General features: G+C 43.6%; 1 long non-coding RNA gene across 1 annotated transcript; it reads right to left on the bottom strand.

The window, feature by feature from the left end:
- Nucleotides 1-525: 525 nt before the first annotated feature.
- Nucleotides 526-8531, bottom strand: LOC134359008 (uncharacterized). Its single transcript, XR_010021001.1, has 3 exons — nucleotides 8478-8531; nucleotides 6788-6853; nucleotides 526-587 (listed from the first exon to the last, which is right to left on the bottom strand). It is a non-coding gene; the product is annotated as an uncharacterized LOC134359008 (long non-coding RNA).
- Between the last annotated feature and the right edge of the window lie 1301 nt (nucleotides 8532-9832).

Raw genomic sequence — 9832 nt, 5'->3', positions numbered from 1 at the left:
GAAAAAACTGAATTACAGTGAGTATATATCTGTGTGTGTGTGTATTAAATAGTTTAATTAAATAAGTAGTGCAAAAACAGTAGTAAAAAAGTAGTGAGGTAGTATTCATGGGTTCAGTGTCCATTTAGAAATCATACCAGTGGAAAAGCTGGAAGAAGCAATAAGACTCAAGCTGATCCTTATGTACTTAGGAGAACTTGGACAGAAATATTTTTATGCTCTGCACCTACACAACAAATCTGAATTGAAAGACATGTTTGAGGTTTGTGCAACAATTGCAGATTGCAGGGAAATGTCTTTTTGGCATGCTTCAGGTTTTCACAGCAAAGGCAGACCCCCGATGAGAACATAATTGGTATCATCACAAGATTGACCCTAGCGATGCAGGAATGCAAGTACAAAGATATTTCCCCACACATTCATGATGCACCTTGTCACAAAAGAATATTTAAGTATAGATCAACTTACCTGATATTGTTATTCTCAAAGTTAGTGCAGAGTACACCTCTAGGGTCTGCTGTGGTGCCTACATTCAACTTCTTCATCCAGAAAGTAATAAGGATGTATTAAGTCATTACTGCAGAGACCTGTTGAGAAGATTAGCAATGATGTTTTTAATTCAATATTTTTAGACCAAAAGACCATTAGACATAGCAACAGATAGAGGCCATTTGGCCCATTGAGTCTGCTCCACATTCCATAATATCTGATTTATTATCCCCTTCAACCCCATTCTCTTGCCTTCTCCTGACTAATCAAGAACCTGTCGACCAACGCTGTAAACATATTCAGTGACTTGGACTCTGCAGCCACATGTGGTAGTGAACTCCACAAATTCCCTACACTCTGAAATTCCTCCTCATCTCTGTTCTAAATGAACTTCCTTTTTGCCTGAGGCTATGCCATCTGGACACAGACTCACCCACTATAGGAATCATCCTCCCCACATCCACTCTATCCAAACGTTACAATATTCAATAAGTTTCAATGAGATTCTACCCCCCCCCCACATTCTTCTGAACTCCAGCAAGTACAGGTCCAGAGCCATCAAATGTTCCTCATATGCTTACCCTGTCATTTCCAGAATCATTCTCGTGAACCTTCTGTAGAAATTTTCAAATGCTAGCACATCTTTTCTTAGACAATGGGCTCAAAATTGTTCACAGTACTCCAAGTGCAGTCTGACCAATGCCTTATAAAGACTCAGCATCACATCTTTGCTCTTATATTCTAGCCGTCTTGAAATAAATGCTAACATTCAATTTGCCTTTTTATTTTACTACCAACTCAACCAGCAAGTTAACCTTTTGGGGAATTCTGTACAAGGACTCCTAAGTCCCTTTGCACATCTGTTTTTTGAATTTTCTCCCCATTTAGAAAATAGCCTATGCCTTTATTCTTTCTACCAAAGTGCATGAACATGCACTTCCTTATGCTATATTCCATCTGCCACATCTTTGCCCATTCTCTCATTCTGTTTAAGTCCTTCTGCAGACTCCCTGCTTCCTCAACATTTACCTGCCCCTCCACCTATCTTCGTGTCATCCACAGACTTGGCCACAAAGCCATCAATTCTGTCATCCAAATCATTTACATATAACATGGAAAGAAGCAGTGTCTTCAATGACCCCTAGGGAACAGCTCTAGTTACTGGCAGCCAAGCAGAATAGGCTGTCCTCATTTCCACTCTTTGCCTCCTGTCAGTCAGCCTATATACTATCTGTGCTAGGTCTTGGCAACTTTCTGAGAGGGAAGGTTGCAGAGAGCCATTGACCTTCTAGGCTGCAACCACAGCCAATCCAGCTCAAATCCCTTGTTCTCGATACCCTCACCGGAGGAAAGAGGTTTATTCTATTTACCCTTGGAAACATTTTCATCGTTATATTGTCAGCACAATTGAGCAAAGCATTGGGAGTCTTTGCTAAAGTTAACTGCTGGCATCTCCTAGGCTGGTGACTGCTCTTTCCCTGCCTGCTCTTCCTCCTGCCACTCTTTCTACAATAGTTGAATCCAGAATTTTTTCTGCTGATCTTCTCATGATTAAAATGGTTGCAGTCCTTTTGTTCTCTGGGCATATCGGTCAACTTGTGTAGCTTATTGACATCCAGACCACCAGTAGATATATTACTAAATATTGGGGAATACCTCATGGCTGTCTGATGCATTTCCGTACGGCAGAGGTTCAGCTCATAGAGCTGATAATTCACCCCCTGTTTAATCCTGAACTCCAATGCATTTTTGTGATATTTGCACTTTCTTCCAGTAATTGGCAAAATAGGTTAATTGCCTGCTATAGGGGAAGAGAAAGTTGCTGAAAATGTGGGGAGAATAAAATGGGATTATTGTAAGTGGGTGCCTTGTGGTCTATATGGACTTGGGTGCCTGATTCCTTAAAAATAAAACACCATGATTACAGTACTATTTTGCTGCTAAGTGTCAGCCTCCATTCCAAACTCAAGTCAACTGACACAGGGACAGAATTGACACAAATGAACCATATCTGATGCAATTAGATGTCTCCATGCATCATTGCAGGGGTACAAGTGACATTTACTATTTGAACTTTCCATTTTCACTTTCAAATAATAGGATGGGACCACCTACCAAGAAAACCTTTTTAACAATAATTCCTTTTGGCATCAAGCTCTCTTCCACTCAGTATCACCATCTCCATTTTCTATTCATTGCATTCTCACGTCATTTCTTGACCTCAGCAACACTTCAGAGCTATCCACCTGAGTTATTCCTTAATTACTATACATTGCTTTTGTGACTTATTTATTTAAAAAAAAGAAAGTCCTCATATTTAGAGAATTTCACTTCATTTAGTTGGGCTATTTTAATGGTGAGAGATATCTGATCAGAAATTAAATTTGACTCTTGATATTTTTGATTTAGAAATAAGGAATGAAAGAGAGGAAACACTGGTGCTTGTAAAAACTACACCATATTATTTATCCCTTTACTAAAGTTTCACTGGTGAAGCTGACAGATCTAACAACGAGATGTGGCATTTGGAGCTGAGAAGGGGAACTGGCCTGAATGAACTAGAATCAAAATTTGGTAATCAAAGCAGTAAATGAACAAGGTGGAGTCTTTCAAACAAGGGATGGTTCAGATGCAAACTAGGCATAATCCCATGGGGAGGACAGGAAGGTCATCCAAAACTAGAACTCCCTGGGCATTTAATGTGCAGAGGATAAATCAAACAGGAAAATGAGGCTTATGACAAATGTAAGGTGCATAATAAAGCAGAGAACTACACTGAATAAAGAAACTGCAGAGATCTAACACAGAATATGTAGGACAAAGAGAACATAAAAGAATAGATTAGTAAGAAGCAAATAAAAGACTGTTATAAACATACACTGTCAATAAAAAAGGTATGAAGCAAATGTTTGGGTTGACAATAGACCGACAAAGTATTAGCGACAGAAGCCTGAATGAGTAACAAATGAGTACCTCACATTTGTTTTCAGTGTAAATAAAGTTTTTGCCAATGTACTAGTACAGGAGTATAAAACTGTTATTGGTTTGGATGAGTATGAATCAACAGACCTACTAAAAAGTTCAGCAGTTCAGATAGTATTTACCCTAACCTGCAGGGAGGAAGGAAGTCTAGGATTTTCAGATGCAAATCAGATATTCTGATCATTATTGGTGTTACTAATTAGGATACGGGGGGGGGGGAGGGTTCTACTTCAGTTCTCTTTTACTTCCGGCGGTCTTTGTATATAGTGTCCCTGCCATGCTGTATGGGTTGTGAAAGCCTTTGTATATACATAATGGTTTTGAACTTGGAGATAAAGTTGTTTCTTTGGCATGAAGTTGTCGAATGTGCCTTTTTCAAAGTAGAAGTTACTACATATTTTTGGTGACGAGGTGAACTGGTTTTGTGAACGTATCGGCTCGTTTTTCGAGCGGGAGCTTCGTGTTTCAGATAGCGACGTTTGGAATTTCTGGAAGGAAACGATGACTGGCCGGAGTGTGAGGAAAGGTTGGGACACTTTTTCTGTGCTAATGGAATTACTGAGGAGGCTAAGAAGCGCACTATTCTCCTGAGTGTGTGTGGGGCAAAGACTTACAAGCTAATAAATAATTTAGCTGCACCGCGGAAACCAGAGGACATTCCATATGACGAACTGGTCAAGCTCGTGGGGAACCACTACAATCCGAAACCTTCTGTGATAGTCCAATGGTGTAAGTTTCACCACCATTTCAGGAAGCCAGGTCAGTCTGTGGCCAATGTCATGGCCGAGCTTTGTCAGCTGTCGGAGCATTGTGATTTTGGAGTGGTGTTGGAAGACATGCTCCGTGATCGACTAGTATGCGGCAGTAATAATGATGGCATACAACGCTGCCTGTTAGGGGAAACCCCACCGTTGACTTTCAAGAAAGCCTTAGAGATTGCCCAAGGCATGGAGATGGCTGCTAATAATGTCAAGGATATCCAGAAAGGACATGGGGAGTCGCAGTCGGTGGCAGTGCACCAAGTCAGGAGGGAATCTGGTAAACAGGCAAAGCGGGTGGAATGTTTCCTGTGTGGAGGAACACACTAGGCAAATAATTTCAAATTCAAAGGCACTGTCTGCCATGCTTGTAGCAAAAAGGGACATTTAACTAAAAAGTGCAGAAGTTCAAAGGGTAAGATTAAGCCTGGGCAGGAGAAAGCTCAACAAGGTCAGGCAGCCACACACCATCTAGAAGCAGATGAAGAGTCAGTGTGTGCCTACAACATGTTTGGAGTGGAAACAGATGAGGAACCACCTGAACCATATTATGCCACAGTCACTGTCAGGGAAAAGGACATTAAGTTTGAGATTGATTCAGGGGCTACTGCATCGGTCATTAGTGTGGAGACCTACAGGAGGACATGGGGGTCCAACCTGCCTCCCATTAGATCATCAAAGCTCAAACTTAGAACCTATACGGGGCAGCTCGCACCTCATTTAGGGGTGTTATATGTGGACATTTCAGCCAGGGGGTCAGAAGGCTGAAGCCAGGCTAGTGATAGCTAAGGGCAGGGGACCCAGTCTTTTGGGTCACGATTGGCTTCGCAAAATCCAGCTAAACTGGCATGAAATTAAGTACGCACACACGATGGAGGACATTCTGCAGCAGTACAGTGACGTTTTCAGGGAGGAGCTAGGAACACTGAAGGGTGTGACAGTGAAACTCCACGTCGACCCTGAGGCCTCACCACGTTTTTTTAAGCCCAGGTCAGTGCCCTATGCCATGAAAGGCAAAGTCGAGGAGGAGCTGGAACGTTTACAGAGGCTGGGCATTATTGAGCCCACGCAGTTTTCAAGGTGGGCGGCTCCCATTGTTCCAGTTTTGAAGGCAGACAAAATGGTGAGGATATGTGGGGATTATAAGCTTACTGTGAATCAGGTCTCTAGGCTGGAGGAGTACCCATTGCCATGGGTGGATGACCTGTTTGCGACCCTGTCAGGGGGTAAGCTGTTCACAAAGCTGGACATGAGCCACGCCTACCAACAGCTGCTGCTCAATGAGGATTCAAAGGAGTGTGTCACAATTAATACGCACAAGGGATTATTCAAGTACAATCGCCTGATGTTTGGAGTGGCGTCCAGCCTTGCCATTTTCCAAAGGACAATGGACACTTTGCTGCAGGAGATTCCACAAGTAGCAGTGTACCTTGATGATATTTTGATCACGGGGGCTACGGAGGTGGAGCATCTAGCTAATTTAGAACGGGTGCTGAAGAGGCTCACAGACGCAGGGCTATGGTTAAAACGTGGAAAATATGTGTTCCTGGCATTGTGTGTGACTTACCTGGGACACAAGAACACAGCTGGGGCTTTGTCCTGGGGAGGACAAAGTGAGAGCTATTAAGGAGGCCCCAAGCCCTAAGACCATCACGGAACTCAGATCATTTTTGGGCAAGGTGAATTATTATGGCAAGTTTCTTCCTGACCTCTCAAGGGTTTTGACCCCATTGTATAAGCTGCTTCACAATGACACTAAGTGGCAATGGGATGAAGAGCAGAAGAAAGCTTTCAAGGAAGTGAAAGAACTCCTCCACTCAGCGAAGCTGCTTGTTCACTACGACCCAGACAAGGAGATCACCACTGCATGCAATGTCTCGCCCTATGGAGTTGGGGTAGTTCTGTCTCATGCAATGGAGTACCATTCAGAGAAGCCTACTGGTTTTGCTTCACGTACCCTGACAGCTGCTGAGAAGGGATATTCACAGCTAGACAAAGAAGATCTGGCGATTGTTTCTGCGGTCAAACGCTTTCATCAGTACCTTTATGGACGCGTATTTACAATTTACACGGCCCTTAACCCACTGATGAGACTGTTCAGTGAGACGAGATGCATCCCACCACTAGCCTCAGCCAGGATACAGCGGGATACAGCGTTGGGCTCTTACATTGTCAGCCTACCGGTACACTATAGTGTAAAGAGCAGGTGGGAATACTGCAAATGCTGATGCACTGAGTCGACTACCTTTACCTGAGACACATGTTACTACATATGTGCCTCCAGAGACTGTGTTTTCATTGGAGGGGCTGTCAGAGACACCTGTAAAGGCAACCCAGATCAGGCAGTGGACAGAGAGGGACCCAGTCCTGTCCCAAGTCAAGACTTTTTTTTACAAGGTTGGCCCAGAGTTGTGGAAGGAGAGGAACTGGGGCCTTATGCCAAATGCAAGATAGAACTCAGTCTGCAGGATGGCTGCATTTTCTGAGGGGCGGGGGCGAGGGTTATCGTGCTTCCCCCTGGCCGATCACAGATTGTGGAGGAAATTCATGAGACTTACCCAGGAGTGTCTCGAATGAAAAGCCTTGCAAGATCCTATGTTTGGTGGTCAGGAATGGATCAGGATCTGGAGAACAAGGTAAAATCATGTATGCAATGTCAGACTAATCAGAATATGCCACCAGCAGCTCCTTTGCACCCATGGGAGTGGCCAGACCATCCCTGGTCTAGGCTACATTTGGACTTTGCTGGCCCTTTTATGGGGCAGATGTTTCTTGTAATGGTAGATGCACATTCTAAGTGGATCGAAGCTCACATCATGAGCAACATCACAGCCCTCTCAACCATAGACAAACTCAAGCAAGTGTTTGCAGTCCACGGGTTGCCTGACACTCTGGTCACTGATAATGGCCCGACGTTCACCAGTGAGCTGTTCAGTGAGATCATGCAGCAGAATGGCATTCATCTCATTCGGACAGCCCCTTTCCACCCAGCCTCCAGTGATTTGGCTGAACAGGCTGTTCAGACTGTGAAGGAAAGCCTGAAACGGATGACAGGGGACTCTCTTAGCATGCGGCTTTCATGTTTCCTTTTTAAATATGACCTCACGCCACAGACTACGACTGCTGCACTCCAGCAGAGATGCTGATGGGGCGTAGGCCCAAGTCAAGATTGGACCTGCTGTGCCTGGACATGAAGGCAAAAGTGGAGAGAAAGCAGGAAAAGCAGAAGGAGGGACATGATCAACATGCGCGAGAGAGGCAGTTAAAACCGGATGACAAGTCTATGTGAGAAACAATCAGCAATGGCTGCCTGGGGTTATTCTTGAGCAGAGTGGTCCTGTCTCCTATGTTGTTAAGCTGACTGATGGGCGTGTTTTCCGCAGACATCAGGACCACGTGCGCCTGTGGCAAAGAGGCAGACAGTTCCATGGAGTTTCCATTTGTGAGACAGACTATGGTAGAAGCATGTCCACCAGTGACTTTGCCAGAGGGCAAGACGCTGGCAGAGGGATCGGGGTCCCCTGAGGAGAATGGACATTCTCAGGCAGACACACAGACCCCTCTCATGCCCCCAAAACCAGATCCACCCAAAACACCCTCACCAGCATTGTCTGCTGGGTCACCGGAGGTAGTGGGCAGATCACAGCGCACTTGTAGACCTCCTGACAGACTGAATCTTTGACAGGACAGTTCTTTTATTTTTGTTGTTGTTAGATTGAATGTTGAATCTGTCATGTTTTCCGGATGTTTTGTATTGATGAACTGTTGCTGAGATACTAGTATAAGTTTTCAGGGGTACGCAAGTTAACAACACCACTGTTTTTATTTCCTAGTTTTTTTACATTTGGGGATGTTGGATTTTAAAGGGGGAGAAGTGTTGTAATGTGAGCATTATTAAAAGTAAGTTAATACTAATTAGGATAATGGGGGGTTCTACTTCCGTTCTCTTTTACTTCCAGTGGGCTTTGTATATAGTGTCCCTGCCATGCTGTACAGGTTGTAAAAGGCCTCTGTATATATGTAACAGTCTTTGCCCCAACTGACTCCTGTTGCCTAGAGTGAATAGCCATTGACCCCGCCAAACAGTACAAATGCTTTGGTGTGGATAGGGTGTGAGGCGCCCAATGATCAGCTATGACATAAATATCAAATATACCAAGTGCGAGTAAAGGATTATACTTCATAGCAAATTTTGGTGATGGATTAGTAGCAACAACTAAAAGAAAAGGTGCCACATCAGTAACTTACCAGTCTTGTGCACATAAGATTTTAATACGTTGGAGCTCACGCCTCTGATTCCATCCACAACGTCCTTCCGAGACTCCGGCCACCATCCGAACCCCCGAAATCCGGTATCTGCCACCCTGGAACTGCTGTCTGTTCCCCACACATCCATCCTCTCCGCTCGCCTCCCGAAAAAGCCCGCACTCCTCAACTCAGCACACGTATACAAGATAACATAACGTGACTTCCATTGGCTAGCAAATGAATACAATTTCCATTATCACATAGTATAACCCAAATATTGCTGTTACAGAGAACGCCTTGCTCAGCAGTTAACAGTACGAGAAGCCATTTTGGTAATAAGCGATTAACAGTTAGCAGTCCAGGTAATGTTACTGAGAATCCTACATATACATAATGGTTTTGAAGTTCGAGATAAAGTTGTTTCTTTAGCATGAAGTTGTTGAGTGTGTCTTTTTCAAAGTAGAAGTTACTACAAGAATGATCTCCACGATAGATAGAAGTTTACAAGTGTGTTAGATGACAAACCATATCTCCTGAAGCTCCTGATGAAATAAAGCTGCTGTCTTGCCTCCTTTATAGCTGCATCAGTATGTTGTGCCCATTTTAGATCCTCAGAGATATTGACACCCAGGAATCCTGTGTGTTTATGCCCTGAGTGATATGTTCTATAGAGGCTGCTGCCTGTAAATTCTCCCTGTGACCATGTGGGTTTCCTCTTGGCACTGATTCCCTCCCACAGTCCAAATTTGTACTGGTTGGTAGGTTAATTGGTCATTGTATATTGTCCTGTGATTGGGCTAGGATTAATGGTGGGATTATTGTGTGGTATGGCTTGGAGAGCTGGAAGGGCCTATTCCGTGCCATATCTTACACATAGAGGTGCAAGAACAAAGGGATCTTGAAGGGCATACAAGCTGACCTTTAAACTTGGCAGAACAATATGGGAAGCATTTTTTCAACAAAAATGTCTTTTTCCTTTTGTTATCTGTAGAAAAGAGTAACATGAAAGGAAGATATGCTAAATCTTTAGAAAACACTGCTTAGGCCTCATCTGGTATTTTATATCTATTCTGGGCATTGCTATTAAAGGATGTCAAGGCCTTGGAGAGAGTGCAAGAAATAAACTGGAGTGGTTCCAAAAATGAGGTACTTAGAGAAGCTGGGTTTGTTCTTTACAGCACAGAGACAGGAAGCATTTGATAAAGGAATTCAAAATAATGATTTTTTTTATATAGAGAACGTAAAGATTGTTTCCAATGGCAAGAGTCTTGATAACTGGATAACACATATTTCAGTGAAAGGCATAGGAACTGGAGATGGCAAGAATGTAAAGGAATATGAGCATTGGAGCTTTA

Source organism: Mobula hypostoma, chromosome 2 (genome assembly GCF_963921235.1).
Source record: "Mobula hypostoma chromosome 2, sMobHyp1.1, whole genome shotgun sequence".
Lineage (NCBI taxonomy): Eukaryota > Metazoa > Chordata > Chondrichthyes > Myliobatiformes > Myliobatidae > Mobula > Mobula hypostoma.
This window is presented reverse-complemented; position numbering and strand designations above follow the sequence as displayed.